This window comes from Fukomys damarensis, unplaced genomic scaffold, assembly GCF_012274545.1.
Source record: "Fukomys damarensis isolate Sample0158 unplaced genomic scaffold, DMR_v1.0_HiC HiC_scaffold_19, whole genome shotgun sequence".
NCBI lineage: Eukaryota > Metazoa > Chordata > Mammalia > Rodentia > Bathyergidae > Fukomys > Fukomys damarensis.
The window spans coordinates 17,059,066-17,079,046 of record NW_022900931.1 but is presented as its reverse complement, the minus strand read 5'-3'; the positions used below and the strand labels follow the sequence as shown (position 1 = coordinate 17,079,046).

The following is a 19,981-nucleotide window of genomic DNA, read 5'->3' as shown; positions in this document are numbered from 1 at the left end:
TATATTAGGATGAACACTGGCCCCCAAAGATAACCACTTCCGAACGCCTGAGACCCAGGAATGTTATCCTACATGGCAAAAGAGAATTTGCAGATGTGATCAAGGCAAGGATTCTGCGATATGGAGACTATCCCAAATTATTTTTAAGCATCTACAGAAGAAAGAGGCAGAGGAAACTTTAAGAACTGCAGAAGCAGAAAGCAATGAGAAGACGGAAACAAGAAGCTAGACAGTTGGTTTGGAATCCAGCAGAAGAGGGCAGGTGCCAAGGAATTTAAAGAATGCAGATCCAGGAGCTGGAAAAGGAAAGGAAAAGAATTTCCCCTGAGTCTCCTGAGAAAGATTTCTACCCACACATTGCTTTCAGCTTGGTCATACTCCTGACCATCAAAATTGGAAGTGCATAAATATAGGTTGTTTTGAGCCACTGAAATTGTAAACAATCTTGTGATAAAATGTATAGAAAATGAATACACTCACATTAAAATTGAAAAGTATTTTTTGTCCATCAAACAGATCTGAAAGAGTAAAAATTCAAGAAAATCCTCGCAAAACACACTAAATGCACACAGCTGGCAAGACACCTACTCAAAATATATAACGACTTCCTATGAAATAATAAGACAAACCATTAAGAATAAAGTACGTAAATAACACAGGAGTATTACATGGATGGATAGCTACTGAAGACAGAAAAAGAGATTGAAGCTTACTATGAATCACAAACTGGAGAATTAAAACCATGGCGAATTTCAGCTTACATCCATCAGATTTGCTGGAACCCAGAACAACTAGAATATATACCCCACAGTGTATATTTTTACAACAACATTAGAGTGTAATTTGATTCTATCTAAGAAAGTTAAACAAGCACCTACTCTATTGACCCAACCCTTTCCCTCCCAGGTATCGTACATCTTGGAAAGCTCTTGTACATGCACACCTGAAATCATGTACAATTTCATTCATGTTGTGACACAGTAACACCAAAATATATTGGACACAATCAAAAAGTCCATTGATGCAAAAAATGGATAAGTAAATGGACTGAATTACAAAGACCGACAGGGATGATCCCAAAACTCCATTCTGAAAGAGAAAAAGAAAGTCATGGAAGAACACACAAAGTATGTGTCTAGGGTTATAACATTAAAAATAGAAAAGAAGGGGTTTTTTAGTGCCATCTGCGCACGCACTGATTCCTGCTGTCACCTGAGTCACTGTCTGCACACATCCAGCCACTTGGCTCTCTGTCCTTCCCATGGATACTTGGAGTTCCTTACAGCATGACAAACCTGGACACAAAGAGCAGTCTGAACTTGATGAAAAACTGGATGACATTGGTCAAGAAGAAGAAACGAATGAAGAAAATTCAGTTTATCAGCTAACTGTTCAGATGATGCAAACTCCTGAGGTTCATATAGCCCTTCGAGACACAACAGTCTCGTGGAAATGCCAACAGCAAACATCAGAAACTTGCCAGGGCAGCTAAAGAAGGACAAAGAATGCTTTGAAAACCCTTCAAGTTCAATCTGCACAGACAGAAGCCGAATGCTGTGAGGGCCTTTATGATCTTGACGGGAGGTATGCTGTTTTCTTTCAGCCTCTATTTGATAAGCAGTTGGAGATTATGAATGCAATTTATTCACCTATAGGAGAATATGAATGGAAACCAGGCAAAGAAGATGAAATTTCAGAGGAACTGAAAGAAAAGGTCATAATTGAATTTGAAAAATAGGATAGAGGAAAGAACATCCCCCCAAATTCTGAATTTTGACTGTCTACTTTGAAGAACACTGACTTACACTGTGATGTGGTTCAGGAATCTGAGCATGCTATTTTGAAGCACTTGAAAGATATTAAAATGAAGTTCCCAGCTTCTGGCCAACCCACGAGTCTTAGAATTTCCCTTGGAACCCAACAAATATTTCACCAATGAAGGATTAATGAAGGCATCTCTCTTCTTTTGGTGGCCCAGAATGTATGAGTTATACAGGGTGACAGACAGATTGGGGAAAAGGAAAGAATGTCACAGAAACACAAGGGACTTAGGACAGTTTTCAGGACAATGAAAGCAGCTTCCAACAGCATCCCATACCCCAAAGATCCTGTGAGTAGAGACCCAGGGGTTGCTGCTGAAGCTACCCTTTGTACACGAGTGTAAAATCCAAAGACCAGTGTTACACTTTGCCAGAGGAGTGGCTGCCGAGGATGATGGTTATAATGAAGAAGGTAAAGAAGTGAAATATGAAGAGAAAGAAGGAAGAGATGAGGGAAATGATCCCATGTAGGCCTTCAAGAAGGACTGAAACCCAGCAGAGCAGCAGCGAAGATAGAATATATTCTGCTTCCTTAGAAAGGAAGGCTTGGGCCTCCTGACAAGCCTGTTTCACCATTTTCTTTTTCTGTTTGCTTGTGTTTGTTTCTGAAACCCAAATAAAAGTAAACTGTCAAATACAATTTTAGTTTTCACAAAATAGTATCTTAATTTGTAGTGATTTAGGCAGAAAGGGAGGCTTAGCTTGAATCAAGGGTGGTCTACAGTTTACTGTAATAGTGAAGAATGAGGGCTATCTTTGGAAGAGGCATTTTGCTTAAACCTCTAAGCAAATAGATGTGGATATATAGATAGGTGGATATAGATACGCAGCAGTCATATATAGCAGATGTAGATGAAGTATAATTAAATAAATACAGTGAATGTTGCTGTTGCATTCCATCTAATAGAAAGGCGGGATCCTCATACAGGAAGCAGTGCCCTGTCAGTACATTGGTGTGTGATAAGCTCCAGTCTCTTCACTGTGGTGAGTCACTGTGAGCTACACTTAAGAGGTGTGTTTTAAGTGTGCAGGATCAGGAACAACGCAACCACATGAAATTTTGCCAATTTCATCTGAGATCCCTGACCTTGCCTCTTCAGATCCCAACTTTCTACCAGTGTCATCACAAGAGCTGAAACTTAGGTCTGTGGTCACGATCCTGAGACCAAGGTCCAGTGGAAATCACTGTTTTCCTTATGGAAAAAAAGAAACCTGTCTCTTGGTCAAGATCCACTATAAAGGTGATGTTGACAGTATTTTTTTTTTACCTTGATGAAATTGTGTGATCTTTGTATCCGGGAACACGATAGTAAACTCTGAGAATTTTAAGGGCTGATTAGAGTGTGTAAGAAATGAGGGGCATACAAAAATGGTCTGAGAAATGGACAAATGACTTCATACTCTGTCATGGCAACACTTCATGGTGTCATGGTTACACACTGCTTCTGAAACGGGTGTTTCTGTCAGTACAAACATTATGCTATGTCCTCTCCCACCTATGTACCTTTACTACATATGGCACCATGGGATTTCTGGCTCTTCCCCAAAGTCATATTGTGCATGAAAGGTAAACTTGTAAAACTGATTCAGGATGCTGAGGCAGCCACAAGAGCACATCCAAAGACAATCACGGAAGAGGACTTCCAGACCTGCTTCAGAAAGTGGCAAGAACAACGGGGTGAGTGTGTTCAAAGCAAGAGGGAGCATTTAGAGAGAGATTAGCAGCAATGACTTTCATTGTAATAAGCTTAAAATGTAAAAAAGTATTAATCAAAAAACATACAAGTCTCAAATAATATGGTACTTTTTTAAAAAATAAAAACCGCTTATCATAAAGAATAGGTCAGTTATGCATACTTCTGTTTACTATTAAAAGAGCTAATACCTTTTACCGAATTACCTCAAAGAAACGGCAAGGTATTAAATCTCAGGAAATGTTTCTCAGTCTCACTAAAAACTGAAAACTTTGGGCTTCTGTACCAGTGTGCTATCAGCATTCCATTCACTGGGCTTTGTAATAAAACCAGGAAACAGTGCTGAAGGACTTCTCTTCAGACTTGCACAGGCAAAACATTTTCCAATCTTTGTGTGATTCATACTTAGAGGAAGTAGATGAATGAGATATTTTCAAAAGGTTCATAGTTTTTTTCCAGGTACTTCAGATGACCCAATTATAGTAAATGCTACAGAAATGATGGAATAATAGTAGAAATAAACCATTTGGGGTTTTAAAAATGCCACTAAATTTGAGACAGTCCAGCCACACTAAAAATCTCTCAGGTTAATCACCATTAATTTGGGGAGATGAACACTTTCTTTTTTTTTGTACTGCGGATTGAACTTGGGTCCTTGCCCTTGCGAAGCAGGTGCCAGAACCACTGAGCTAAAACCTTGGCCTGAGATGAAGATTTTCTGACAATGAGAGTAGACTAGATCATAATAGAGAACAATCTAGATTTCCAATTCTTAATAAATTGTATTGAACTCATTATTACAGGTAATAATAGAAGTTCATAGTTTAAAATTTAGCATTAAGTAATACTTAATGTGAAAGATTCTAATGAACACTTCTTGAAATGCAAACATATTCTGTTTTGCGTGCAACACATTCAATTCCTCTGCTGAGATTTTAACCCACCGCTAGAAATCTACACTTAATTACAATGATTTTTCTTACAATAATTTTGGCTCATTTATTAAACAATCTGCACTAATTTTTTAAATTTTAGGTCAGCTCAATGTGGGTTTTTCTGACCTTTAAAATTTTAATCTAAAACTAAATCTTATTTTTAATGAATTTAAGATCTAGCAAAATCAGTATTTTTTTATTATTCCTTTAGGAAATTGCTCTTGCCAAAGAGATAATGTTTTGTCTTATTACATAATGGGGATACAGTTTGCAAAAGAATTGCTTATAAAATCAAACTTTCAAAAGATGCCAGTTTTCACCTATATCCTTTCTCCAGATCCAGAATGGTTCTAGAACATTCTAGAAATGTGAAATGGGTCATCTGAAATCATCTATAAAATTTGGATTTAATGTATTTTAAAAATTGACAAAAAAAACCCAGGAATTTAGCTCAGTGGTTCCAGTGCCTGCCTCCAAAATGCAAGGACCTGTATTCAATTCCCAGTACTGGAAAAAAAAAAAAAACACTTTTAAGGGGCCAGGGATTTGGCTCAGTGGTTTCACCACCTGTCTTGCAAGTGCAAAAACCCAAGTTCAATCCCCTGTATCATAAAAAATAAATAAATAAAATTGATAAAATGGAGCATCATGTTTTTAAGAGACTCATGCTACAGAGAAAAGGAAGGGAATGATTTCATGAAAATCCATGCTACACGCTATTTGAGGAACAGAGAAAGATGGGATCAGAGGAGCAACAAGGGAGATCAACAACTACTGTACTGGAAATTTTCCACTTCTTAAAATCAGTGAGTGCTGTTCATTAAACTGTAGATATATTATATCCTTTCATGGACATGATGCGCACAATTAAAGTTCTCATCTCAAACTGGGTTCTATCTCAAAGCAAGCCTGCTTGTTAAGTATGTGCAAGGCTGAGTTCAGTGCTCAGCACCAAAAACAGAAACAAAAAACAAAAATTAACTATAAAAGTTCAATGATACAACTCATCAGAACTATTATAAAGGAAATAAGCAGCTATTTTTATGGTCCATGTCTTGGTTAGTTTTCTCTTGTTTCTAAGACAAAATACCTAGTACCAAAAGTTAAAGGGGAAAAGTTTATCTAGCTCACAGTTTGCTCATGTTTCAGCCCATAACCGGCTGGCTCCAAGGTGGGGTGGCACATGGCAGAGGGGCAACAGTTCGTGGTGGACCAACTGGTAGTAAAGTAGCAAGGGAATTTAACAGCATCTCTCTGCCTCTTTTATCTTATTCAAAGTACTTTAGTGTGGGTAGCACTCACACTCTTAACCTTAACATCCTTAATCCTACCACTGCATCAGGATTCAGCCACCTCAGAAAAAGCTACCTGTGACTGCATGAGGCTTTGGGGGACACCCAGCCACAAATTGTAACAGCCCGCTTCCCCTCTTTAATGATTCATTTTTGATTTGTGAAAATGCTCCAGGTCTTAAATTTTACTACAGGTAAGACCACATACAACATGCCTATACTTAGTGTCATTTAAATATGTTAACGGCTGGGAGTGATAGCACAGGGATGCAATCCCAACTCAGGAAGCTGAGGCAGGAGGATCTCAAGTTGGAGGCTAGCCTGGGCTACTCAGCAAGTTCCACGCAGCCTTAGACTAACATAAAATCCTGTCTGCAAAACAAAAACAAACAAACAAAAATTTAACATCTTTAAAAGGTGATCAGCAGCACACTGATAATCATCTTTATTTAAAATATGAACCTGAAAATGTGCACTCTTTAATATCTTTACATATTAAGCTGTTTATAGTTTCCATTCTGCCCTTTAGACCAAGGCAAATTCAAAAATTCCCTAAAGCAAGATTAAAAGCTAAATACCCCAACATCTAAAACAATTTCAGAGGAAAAAAAAACTCTGACCAGTGTTAGAATTTAAGTCATTCTCTTTTTTTTCAGTATACAGTCACTAGCTACTTACTGTTTTTCTGAGAAATCATTCTTAAGATGTGTTACAGCTGTGATACTGTAGCCATTGAGATTGCTAAAACCCCAAGGGATGGCTCGATTTGGAGAGACTTAACTGGAAAGTGTAGGATTTTATATCACAAGGTTGCACCAGTAGGGTGGGAGGGTAAGTATCTCTCTTCAGGGCTCCAGAATTTCCATCTGACGAGGGTACATAAAAGTGGGATGGAAGAGGGAAGAGCTGAAGCTGTACAAGAATTGACTCTCCATAAAATTGACTCTGAAGAAGCCAGCTATCCTGCAGAAGACATTCCCCACCAAACACCCTCGAAGAAGAGAGCAAAATGCCTGGAGTTGGCTGGCGTTTGTTAAAGACACTGAACTGCTTTCTGGAACAACATAGGAGGAGTCCCTGCCTGGTTCTCTTTTCCCATCCAATTTCCGGGGAAATATGTTAAAAACATAGACCCCAGGGGCTTCTGTTGTGATCTCCAGAATCAGAATCTGTGAAATCTGTGAAATTAGAATCTAGGCTATGCCAACAAGCACTCAGATTGAGGACTGGCTAGGACTCCTCAGCTATCACAAGTCCTTCCCTGGTTTCCCACAGAACTAAGACTTGGCCTCAGGGTCCACCTGAGCACCGCCCTCTTCGCCCATTTGACCAACACCCAAAAGGAGATCAATTTCCTACCTCTGACTCTAAAAAAACTAGGAGTCCATCCCCAACATTATTTCTTTCACAAGGAGAAGTTTAAGTAGAGTAAAAGTCTAAAAATTAAGAAAATAATGGATGATACTAAACAGTCATTGCTATGCAAGTCAAAAAAGCAATCTGCATGCCAAACGTGGTGGTGCAGGACTGCAGTCCCAGCATTCCAGAGGCTGAGGCAGGAGGACTGCTTCAAATTCAAGGCCAGCCTGGGTTATATAGCGAGTTCAAAGCCAGGTTGAATTCCATAGCAAGACCCTGTCTTAAAAGAAAAGAAAAGATGATCTGCATTTTGTTAATGTGGGAGGAACAAAACAAACTGGAAAAGAGATAAAATTTAAGATATGATCTCCAAGAAGAGAGACACCACAAATTCAGAGCAAGGAGAAGCGCTTTTTCAAAGTTGTTATTGGCAGAAAATGTCACTGGAAGTTTTCTGAAAGTTCACAGTGAACAGTTTTATTTTGTCTGTCTTCATTCTGCACACTGATCTTTAATTTGAGAACCCAGGCATTACTTCCCATCACAGCTCTGTTAAACTGTGTTGGATGATTTACCCTGTTTTGTTGCTTCTTAAATAACTATTTCCTAATCTTCCAACATATTTTCTTTCAGTTGTCATCAAAAATGTGATACTGAACAATATTATGCTTCTCCAGACATCATTTAGTATTTAATGTCTCTTAAATAAAGACAGAAAAGTACTCATGCTTACTGGAAGGGAATCTGAGGTGCATTTAAATGGATTGTACTTAAAAGTAATTCCTAGTTAGTTATTATTAACAAAATAGAATTTGGATAAATTTATCAAAAATTTTACAAGTTATTCTTAATACTGATTAAGTACCTTGCTGGTATATATTTTGGGAAAGTTAAGTCTGAAAACTGCTTAAGGGGCTGAGAGCCCTGACTTTTAGGGATCATGACTAAGGTAGAGGAGTAGAGGCAGTGATGGACATAAAACTGATAAGAGTGTTACAATGTAATGAATGTGAGAAATAAAGTTCAGAAAACAGGCAAAAGTGGACCTTGGATATCAGACGCAGACAACTAGAAAAATGCTGAGTATTAAGGGGTGCTAGGGATATCTGAAAAATGTCAACCATTTCCAGGCTTACAGAATGGCTTGAGGGTCTTTCTTGGTTAAACATGAAAAAATGTCTTCAAAATCTACTTAAACATAAAAGGAAAAATTGTGAACACAGAGTAAAGTGACAACAGTTCGGCAGGCCCAATTTCTGTGCTTCATGAGTAATGACTGTCAAGCCTACCATCATTGGGTTGTGAAATATGGAGAAGACACAGTGACTCCCCGGTCTCTGAAGGTCACTTCCAACTGCAACGTGAAGGGAGAGGTCTGCAGTTATTGTGACAGACTTTGTGACAAAGTGGCAGCCTCACCATGTGCAAATAAGCTACTTAGTAACCTCTCCTCTCAAGTTCGGTAGCAAAATAACTCCTGCCAGCAAGGACACTCGAAACCTTGAGAGGATGCTTAGAAGTTTGTGGATCCTTTGTGTAGAGAAGTCTTACAAAATCCAATTACAGGTTTGCCAATCCACCACTAACAAACACTAAGCAAACAGTTCTTAAGTACTCATTTTTAATTCCTCTCAACAGTGGTTAGGTTAGAAGTCATAACAGCAGTGAAACAATTCTTCTAGGTCTGGCATGGTCAAAGCTGCGGGCTAGTTTAAGAGGAAGAACAGACATTATTGGTATAACCTGAAAAAAAGAGGCGGCCTTTGTCATGTGAATTGCTGCTTGTGTCTTTAAACAGCCACAATTAAAAAGAATTTACTAGGCTCCTGATACTGTGCCAGGCAATTTATCTTTATCATTTCATTTAGTCTTTCCAATCACTCTTATAGGTCCTACGTTATGGCGGGGTGGGCAACTTAACAGGCAACAAATAAAGGTCCAGAGAGACTGAATAACTTGCTCAAGACCACAGGCTGGTTCTGACCCTAAGCATCTGCTATTCTAATCTCCGGACAAAAAACTAATGATGATAAGCAACAGACACAAATGCAAAACATATTACAGTACATGTGAAATGTTATTAAAACAAAAGAAAGGAAGATTTTGAGACAGCTCAGAGTATAAAAGAGAATATTCAAAAATCAATTTCAAATGGAAAAATAAATGCCATAATGAATTTATAACTTCGATCCTCGTAGAACAATGTTGATATTTTAAAACCTAAACAATGCTATTTACTTTGCTTGCACATAAGGGGCAAAATCACAAAGCTGGCTACAAAAGACTCGCTATTATTACATGTAAGTGTTTCAAGAAATATTGTTATCCATTAGCTAACGTTCCACCCTTTAGCTCAAGTAGTCAGATTAATGTGAATATTTTAACAATGCAAGGAAGAAAGACCAAAGTCTTATAAAAGATCCCAGAAGATGTACATTCGAAGCTTTTAAGGGATTACTAGATACTTAGAAAAAAATTTTAAATGAGAGATCTTTCAAAATACTTTTATATAGTCAGGAGTAATAAGTAATTTTTCAGAAACCATTCAATGCTGAAATGTGTAGGCTGTAGGGTAGCAGAAAGAGCATCAGGCAAGAAATCATTCTGCAAAGCTTGGATGGCCTGGAATTCCTCACTCATTCTAAAAGTGACTGGGTCAGCCCATCTTTGTAAATTCGTTGCAGAATTAAAGGTTCCTTCCTTAAAGAATCTCTTTCAGATAGTTCATATATGAATGAAAGAGACCCATCATCTTAACTAAGTCTATCTGCTATTCCTCAAAGCACAATTTCCTAAGAAATGAAAACAGCCAATAACTTGGAATTTATGCTTAGCAGCTGTCTCCTTTTACTCCCAATTAGATAAAAGTTGAGCGTACTTATTAAAATAACACATGTCGAGTAGTTCAACAACCGAAGAAAAACTTTGGGAGGCATATTTAACAAAAGGCTGCCCACCCAACACTGAGAAAAACAAGTCTCCAAAAGAGCTCATAAAAATCTGTGCTTATTTCCACAAATTTTGTACTCAGTCCAACTTTGAATGACATTTTATTTCTTGCCCTCATGACCAGGGGATAGGAACCACAGCCCCGAGATCTCGTGGTATCACTCAAACTAGAAATGTGTGACGGGAGGAGACGGACCTTCAGTAACTGGAAGAGGCAGGGGTGGGTAAGGAAAAAAGAAGAAACACTTAACCCTAAAATTTAAACTTCATCTAATGCACACAAAACCCAAATCAGGTAATCATATTAATGGTTTGAGTCATTGTTGTATTCAGCTTGGATTTGTCCAAAACAACTACACTACAACAGATCTAAAAAAAGCAAAAAAATACACAAACTATTTTCTTATATGAGTCATTTTAAAATATGTCATACTGTAGTCTGAAAATAATTTCTGTACAGGCGCTCTGAAAATAAGATATTATTTGACATTCATAACATTACTCAGGGACATTTATCATAACACATTTTAATCACCTGGATAAAACGCACTGGCTTTGTTTACACAATTCTTCAAGTGCCATCTTTTTGTCTCGTCTACAACTTCACCTTACTGAAACACAAAAAAATTGCTTCCCATTAAGCAAAAATTCTTAATCAGTAGGGGATTCTTTGTTTATCTGCTTTGTAACGTCTAATTTTTTTTAATGTATTTGTTCAGGCTGGGGGTGTAGCTCAGTTGCAGAACGCACGCCCGGCATGCGTGAGGCCCCGGGTTCTACCTCCAGCACCCAGCACCCAAAACAGTAAAACATAAAAAATGTATTTGTTCACGTAACAAAAAAAAATTTTTTTAAATACTTTCATTCACAGATCATAGCTGTCAGTGCAAAGCAGTTATGCTTCACAGAAGCATCCTGTTTCTTTGCTCGTCTTCCAAGAGTTTGGCTCTCTGGAATCGGAATGGGAACAGTCTCCATGTTGCATAACACGGATCAGTGTCCTGGACAAAGGGCGGGGCGGCAGGACTCCCAGGGACTGTTTGGATAGATCTCTAGGGAACGCCGCTTTTTGAGAGTCAGAAGGGAGAAAAATAAATGGGCCAGGGGGTCAGGTTTTAACCTGCTGACTGAGTTCACTGGCTTTTCACACTTGGCAACAGATCCTCCACACCCCTTCCACTTAAACATAGTTTCTTATTGATCCAAATATCTTTTAAAAAGGGAGCTCTAAAATGAGTAATGTTTTTGGCACAAGTTTGCATTATTTATAATGTTTCCTTCTTCTGGAACATTCTTTTAAATATAGTCTCTCAAGTTCTAAGAAGTAGGAACCATCTGTCCTATCTGCTCTGCCTATGACACCCTCAGGACTTTCAACTTTTCTATTTTCTAATTTATTCCATGCTACCCGTTAAATTTTTTTAACAAAAGCACGTAAGATCTTTAATATTCTAGAACACATAGTACTTAACTTGGGGAATCAGTATAGAGTTGGTATAATCTCAGAGTTGTGAGCATGTGCAATTTAACAATTTATTATAAGGGGTGCACTGTCCTTGCAATGTACACACTACAGGAAGGAAAAGATGATATATGACTGTAAAGAAAACAGGTAGAGAAACTTCTAAATTTATTCACTTTTATCCCCAGAAAGGAAAGTTGGATCAACTAAAAATCATTCAGAATTTTTATCAGCAAAATATAATTTCAAGTTTCTAAAAGTAAAATAAGGTAGCATGAAACTAAAACACAGAAGTAAACACATACTCACAATGGCTAAGCTTCTCATTTCATTTTCAGGGTTCTTTTATATTTTATATTTATATTAAATGTTTCTTAATTCATAAGACTGAGATTCACTTAGAGGAACTATATTTTATTGGTTCATAACATAAAATATTTTGTCTCCTACCTTTAAGATCCAGTTTAATGGTAACGAGTAGGGTATGTCTGTAAAGCTTTGCATAAGCCATTTCAAAGACCACCATTTAGTCACACATGAGAAATCAATATTTGTAAGCACAAGTTTCATTTAGTACTATCTTAGTCATTTACCATTCCACAGTTTCAAGGCAAAATAAAATTAGCATCACATACTGTTCTGGTAATAATAATCACTATGGACTTAGGGAACTATACAAAAAAGAAATACAGTCCTTGAAAGTAATAATGATTCAGCCCATGGTAAACATTACCTTCACAACCATCCAGAATAAAATCTCACATAAATATATCCTATAGATAAGCAAAACAACATTCAAACCACTCCTCACCAATTAATATGCAAAACGATGGTCTACTCAGTAATACAGTTACAGAAAAAGTTATTTGGGTATTGCTTTAATAACTGGCAGTAGATTTTAGGTGAACACATTGCTTTCTAAATATATGTAAGCCTCATAATGAAAACACAAACATACTAAATTTGTAGTATTTGTAGTACTAAATTTGAAACTATTTAAAGTAGCTTGGAACCATCTCATTGAATTTGGTGGAATTATATCTATGTATTTTTAATACATAGATAACACACTATTGAATACACTGCTAATGAGGCCAGTGAAATCTCCCATCATTTCAGTATAATTAATACGGGTACACTTCTTGGGAAAAAGTCACTCCCAGAATAGAGCCATCTAGTGGTAAGAGCAGAAGGCTGATTATGACCTCCAACAGCATGCCATGAATGATAAATGAATATATTATTAGCAACCTAAACTAGGAAGAAACAACTTTTAAATATTTCTGATTTGGGGGGAAAACCAAATTAAGTGAAAACCTTAACTATAAAAAATGTATATAGTATGGTCTTCATTTTGTAAAATCAAAAAAATGCTAAGAACTACACACGTGCATACACTGCATATCAACATATAGACACACACACACATACACACACACACACGAGGAAATAATCAGAAAATTAACAGTGATAGTAACCAGAATATTAAAGAGGCCTCCACCCTGGCACTTAGGATGATGTTTTATACCCTTTTATACTCTGATCGATGCTTTCCTACATTTTACTCAGTAAATGTATATTACTTTCATAATTAGAGAATTCAATATTTCAAAATACCCTGGGAGAACACTTAAACAAATATGAAAAAAAGCCAGCATAATGTCAGTAATCTCTGAAAACGCAGGGTGCTTCTTATTTTTAACTGTATACCCTTATAGATTTGGAGAGATTGTTTGCTGAGAAATAAAGGCTACTTCTTTCTTACTATTTGGCTATGATATTTCTCCCAAGGTCCATGTGTGGTGGGTGTGGTCCCGACACAGGAATATTCAGACTGATGGGCTTTTGGAGGGAGAGGGGATTCGTAATTGGACGGCAGATTAGGAGGTGGGGCCTACTTGAAGGGGTGGGTCACGGAGTTATGACAGCTGGCTAGTGCTCTGTGCCCACGCTGCTATGAGTTGAACAGCTTTCCTCCTCTGTGTCCCATGTGCCTCGCCACAGCCTAACAGCAATGGAGCCAGCTAACCATGGGCTGAAACCTCTGAAACCACGAGCCAAAATACAGCTTTCCTCCTTTAAATTGATTTCTTTAAGTATTTATCACAGTGATAAAAAGCCAAATAACATATTCTTAATACATGTATTATAGGTTTCAATGATTTTTCATCTAAGAATAAATCACACTTGGCTTAGACATAAGGTATATAGCAATAAGACAACGTCTGATGGAGCGTCGGATAAGAAGTGTAGCCTGTTTTGTGGCGTTTTAAATTGAAAACACAAATGATTTAGAAACATAATACCAAAAAATAACATACTAAGGTAAAAAAGGAAAAGACAATTATTTTCATTTAACAAATGAAGAAATGGAAATGTAAAGAGATTACTTACTGTGTCCATTTCTGCCGTTGATAAACTAAAAGTTCTCCGATCCTTAGTCTAGTGCCCTTCACAGCATCAATTTTGCTACCCTATCCACAGGCAGCCCCCAAAGTAAAGTGTAGAAATGAGGAGGCCAAGCAGAACTTCACCTCTTTTCCTTCCTTTAATGATCCTTTCATTCAGAGTCTAACTGCTGTTTGTAAATCTCCTGCTACTATCTGCATTTTGATCTTGATATATGGTGTATGGTAGATTAATGATAGAGCATTTTTGGAATAAGAGTAATTATAAACTTACAAATTGATATTTTGATTCATTTTTTTTTTTTGCATTTGGTGAGCCAAGGAGTCAAAATTTGTTTAAATCTGCTACAAGGTCAATTTAATAGGAATGGTGGTTATAAAGAAAATTTAAATCTATCATCATTGTCGTCCTTTTTCACTTACCAAGAGGAAGCCACAGTTTAATGTAGGTTATTCAGAGAAGAGAGCAGAAAAAAAATATTGGTCCAACTTTCCCAGATGTTTCCTCTGCTTCTGAAATTTCAATCATTCACATAATAATCACCTTTGTTTTTTACCATGTCATGGGTTAAATACCCAATATATCATACACTTCATGTTTTTCTTTAAATTGAAATTTTTTCAATTACATTGTCTTACAATTTTATATCACTACTTAAGTGGAAACTCAGTAATATTTTATAGAAGTAGAAAGTGGTCATGAAACTAAATTCAATGAAAAAATAATGTCGCACCCTCAAATTTTAGTAAGACACTGCATTTCCTTACAAAGTCTGAGCCTGAGGCTTGTTCTGTTACGAAAAGGTGAATGTTAGTACAAACTGAATTCATCCCACTTTTAATCGTAAAGATTAGAACTGAAAGCAAATGACTTAATAAAAATATTATCAATAAGCATTTCTGGTTGCATTTAAAATAATTTTTAGACCAGCACTGATATAGACACTACATCTCAAAAGCAAACAAGGGACATGTTAAACTGAAAAAGACTGAAATGGCAAGTTCTATTTCATCAAGAACACTGGGGGCACTCACTGATGACCTGGACGACTGAGGGAAAGCCGTGTTTGCCCCCGTGAGTGGGAGCAGTGAATCAGAAAGGAAAGGGTGGGAGGGATACTGCTGAGGTCACCAACTCCCACGCCCCGATTTCATGGGACAAACACAATCTTCAAAATAACTGCGCTGAAACTACATTTTCAAAATGTTTCAAAGAGGTGTGGCTAATCATCTTTAGAAGACTTCTAAATTTATTCTCCATATGAATTAAATAGTACTCTTCGTTCTAAATAGATGAATTACACCACACCATTAATACAATTTTTAAAGCTTAAAGGTCAATTTGCTGAGATTGTAATTCCTCATATTGCATTCTACTCACACAATGCTGCATGTGATGGTTCAGAGAAATGCATTTTTTTTTTTGCCACCAGTCTCTCCAACTATTTACTTCCTCGTACACCATAATTTTAATACATCAAAGAATACGCTTTCAGAAAACTGACTGTCATTATTGTGGGTTATTCGCTTGCAGATCACTTACTGAAACAAGCAGTGTGAAAAGAAGGAAATTACTAAAAGGTGAGCAGACTGAATATTGGTTCTCAGCTCCATTCCTATCTTTCTGATTCTCAGGAGGCTGGAGAACTCCAAACATCTCAGCTTTTGCCCATCTGGCTTCTTGTCAGATTCTGCCAAACGGAGGCACTGGTTAAAGTTTCAAAGGTGGATGAAAGAGAAGGCTGCTTTTTCCTGCTTCCAGCAAAGCCAACAGTAGCAGAGGGCTAATGAAAACCACTGCCAGGTAACATCCATCCTCCTGGTTTCAGAAGTGCTAGTAGGTGCTGGCTCCCAGGGACCACTCCCATAGCACTGCTCTAAGTGAGGCCACAGAAGCAGCAGCAGTCTAGCCCCAAAGGCAAATATGTGTCCTCCAGCCCTGAGCAGTAACTGGCTTTCAGATCTCTGAATGACAATCCAGTCTTCCTCTTTGCACTTCAACTTTCTGTTAAATTTGCCAGTGATTTGCTTCATTCATTCCCTGCTGTTTGGATGAGAAAATTTCCACCTTTCTGAGTGGGCACTAGTGACAAATCATGAAACCACAAGTCTTTTCTCTTCCGATCCATGATAGTGTTAAATTTGAAAGTTTTAATGTTTCAAGCTCATGCTTCAAAACCTCTGAGCATATGTTTGAACCTATATACACACAGTCAAAAACAGAAAGAACATACTGTGAAATACTATGCAATGGTTACACTGGGGGTCTTTCTTGATGGTTAAATGTTACATTTCGTCTCCTTGTATTTCTATTCCTACTTCTTGATTCATTACTTCTAATGAAAACACATCAAAAGGTTTATGGCAACTTTTAAAATTAGAAATTATGCTAGTAAATTTTTTGTCTTTAATTTTTTTTAACTCTGTAAGTTATCTTTTACCGTATCTTCTACCTTTGAAGCTTTTCATCAGGACAATTTCCTGTTTGTAACAAAGGATAGTAAAAGGAGTCAAAAACACATAAATATCCCATGTCATAATCATACAATATCGATAAAAGACTGCTGCAAATTTTACAGTGAGTCATAGATATTAAAAAATGAAATGCTCTTATACTTTGAATCTATTCTTTTGGTTAAGTAACAATATGTGCCCAGGCCTGGAATTTAAGGTGATCCTCCTGTCTCAGCCTCCCTAATGCTATAGGCATATACCACCACACCCAACTCTTTAAGTAGCAACTTGAAACTTACTCAAAGCCACAAAATTACGAATAGCTACAGTTTAGCATAAATATTTTAAGAAGTACAAAGAAACATAAAACTGGGTGAAAAGGGAAACATCACCTCTAATTTTGTTATGTTTGAAAGAAATACTATAAATATTTAACATATTTCCTTTGCCCTTATAAGTATCTACTCTCATTTACTTCTTTTTGTTCTCATATTATTTTTTTTAATTCCAAACATTTTCCTATAAGCATTTTTCAATCATTCCATGAATCACGGTGAAGAACACATTATGGATTATATAAGACAGTGGCAGGCAACACCTTGATGTCATTAAAATCTGTGTTCATGCCAAGAGTGGACACTACTCTTACTTGTGCCTTCACTTTTTACTGGAATAAGTCTGTGCCTCTGTATACCAAAAAACATAGCTTGCCTTCCTATTTAAACAAGCACAGAAATACTAGGGACTAAGACAGGTCTCACCGCAGATGTATCGGAGTACAGTAGTGAAACCTCCTCCTACAGTCAGGCAATAAACAGGTTGAATATCTGGTGCAGTTTTCTGCACACATATCTTCTTGTGTTTCTAGGAAGAGAAGGTGGGAAAGTACTCTAACCAGCGACTATTTCTACACAACAACCCACCTCACACCTAATTTATACAAAAATATTTTCTATATATTACATATTCATTCTCAAACAGCTCTCTGGAAATTAATACTTACATAACTCAATAAAAGTCAGGGTAAAGAGATCATGATTAAAAAAAGTAGAAATACTATACTGAAATGGTTCACAAACTCAACTCTCTCCACTATTCTGTTCCCAAACTGAGCTGAGTGAGAACCAGGTCAAATTCCCCATAGGGCCAATATTGAGTCTAACCGTTGAACCAAAGTCAGTTCACAAATGCTTAGCATTCAGCAAAATTTTGTTTCTTTTCAGGAACTCTGCACCAGTTGATGCACATGAACTCGGCCATCTTCCCCAGAATTGTGGAATGAATTAAGTTCATGAACTGAGATAACACTATAGAAGCAACAAATGCAATAGTACATTAATTAGAAATGAAAAAATCAGGCAGAATCTACAAATTCGAGGCAACCGTACTCTTAGGAAGCACAGTAATAACCTTAACAGAGAGGTATAAAGTCACCAAGCACAGCCCTGCACTTCTGTGGCAAAGAAGCACAATTAACTGGATTACAATAATAAATATATCCACATAAGGATAAAGCCAAACAGAAAGGTGAAAACTCACTAGCATACAAAAGGATCCAAGTTCCTGAAATCCTAAAGAAAACGTCTGGAAATATTTCTGAAGAAAAGGATGTCAAAGATCATCTGCAGCAGTTAGCAAAGTTCATGTCTAAGAAAATCACTAGAATAATCATGTCTTAGCATATAAAGAACATTTCAAAAACTAATAAAAAGATCAGCTCAGGATGCAATAACTGCAGGGAAATGAAATAAGCTTTCTAAATGGTAATTTATCTGACATGCTTATTAACTTAATCAGGTCATATTTTAGAGGCTTCTTTTTTAAATAAAATTTATAGTATTGCAATAAACCATCGATGACAAATTTAACTATACTGGAAGTTATTTTTAATAGATATAACCTCTTCCCTGTAGGAGAGTTGTTTCTCCATACAACACCCTTTCTTGGCTTTTACTTGAAATTCTATCTCTAAGTGAATTTCCAGGTTTGGGTTTTTGCTTGTTTGTTTGCCTTCTGTTTTTTGTTAGGAATAGATGCATCCCTGAGAAGAAACAGATTACTCTTATATAAAAGAAGATTCAGATAAATGCCTGGGAAGGAGACTTTGACATAATTCAGGCCAAGGGAAGACAAACCAAAAGATAAGTCTGGTTGACAAAAGCATCTCCATGTTTAGTCAGAGCAACAACAGTTATTCTCAGGGTGTTTCCTCAGTGAGCAAATTCATCCCAAAGCACAGCCCTCTGTGGCCCTTTTGTGAGCAAATCTATAGATTTATTCTTTTCATCTGTGATTAAGTACTACTCTGTAAAGAAAGGGAGGTATAAAGAATTAGTAAATTCTGTCTTAGTAAATTGCAGTCATCGAATCATTACTTGTTCAGCTACCACCTTATGTTTAACACCACTACCCATAGGCACCCAAACACTTATTAGATTTCTTGCAAAAAAAAGTTTGGTGAGGAGTCTTTATTACCAATGCATCAATAGTACTGTCCCAAGTTGGTCATGCGCCAATGGCTTCCAACTCCATCCTGCTACTATGAATCAATTTAGCTATGTCATTCTCCAGCTAGGTCTTGGTTCACCCTGCAATGCACATAAATGTATCTTTTCAGCACTATTTTAAGAACAGAATTTCCTAAGAAGTCAATGTAAGGCAGACACTATGGCTCAAATGTGTAAATATCTATTTTATCGAATCCTCTCTAAGTATATCTATGTAGTATCTCTTCTTTGGTGACATATACACAAGCGAACTAGCTCCTACACAACACACTACCAAGTTTAGTATTTAAAAATTGTATTAGGGCTAGTGGTGTAGCTTAGTGGTAGAGCACTGGCTAAGTATGCCTGACACCCTGGGCCCAACCCCCAGTACTACTAACTAAATAAATAAGCAAATGAAATTCTATCTGCTTCTGGATATTTTGTAAATTTAAATGACATGAACTATTCCTGTCACTGATAGAACTCATTTGTGTTAGGACACAGTGAATGTGTCCAACTCTCTCTCTTCTGAAATATGCAATTTCTGCCTGTTGCAGGAATATTGCTACAGGGGCTAAGGTCCTCATCCAGGAGCTCCTGAGAGTCTGTAATATCTCCTGGAACCAAATGTGCAAATGGAAAGTGAATTTTTTGAGTGTGACAAAAATTGTAATATTTCCCTTTATGTAATTTTCATCAAAGAAAACTATCCTTTGTGGTCAAATGTCAGTTTCTTTATCATTGCAAATGCTACATGGACGAAACATTCCAGGGATCTTCGATTCTCTGATGTACAGAAGTATTAGATAAACAGTAACAGTCCCTGAAGTTGCACAGGCAAATTCAAAGGGAGTTATCTGAATGGGTTTTATTTCTTATCTCTGAGAACTTTTCCCAACATTTTGAAATAACCAGCTGCCCTCATGTCATGAAGGACAAAGCAAACAACAGGAAAGCTACAGTTATCAAGATGTGACCTATATGTTTAAAATGAGATGTAGCTCAGTGGTGCTGTGCCCACCCAGCAAGCCCAAGGTCCTGAGTTTGATCCCAGTACCAAGAGAGAGGGAGAGAGGGACAGAGGGAGAGAGGGAGAGAGGGAGAGAGGGAGAGAGGGGG

The 19,981-nt window shown here is 37.2% G+C and overlaps 1 protein-coding gene and 1 pseudogene across 1 annotated transcript in view; one reads left to right on the top strand and one right to left on the bottom strand.

Annotated features, from left to right (window-relative positions):
* Pde3a (phosphodiesterase 3A) overlaps positions 1-19,981 on the bottom strand; it is a 291,025-nt gene that overhangs the window by 181,958 nt on the left and 89,086 nt on the right.
* LOC117286858 lies at positions 1,262-2,072 on the top strand (annotated as a pseudogene).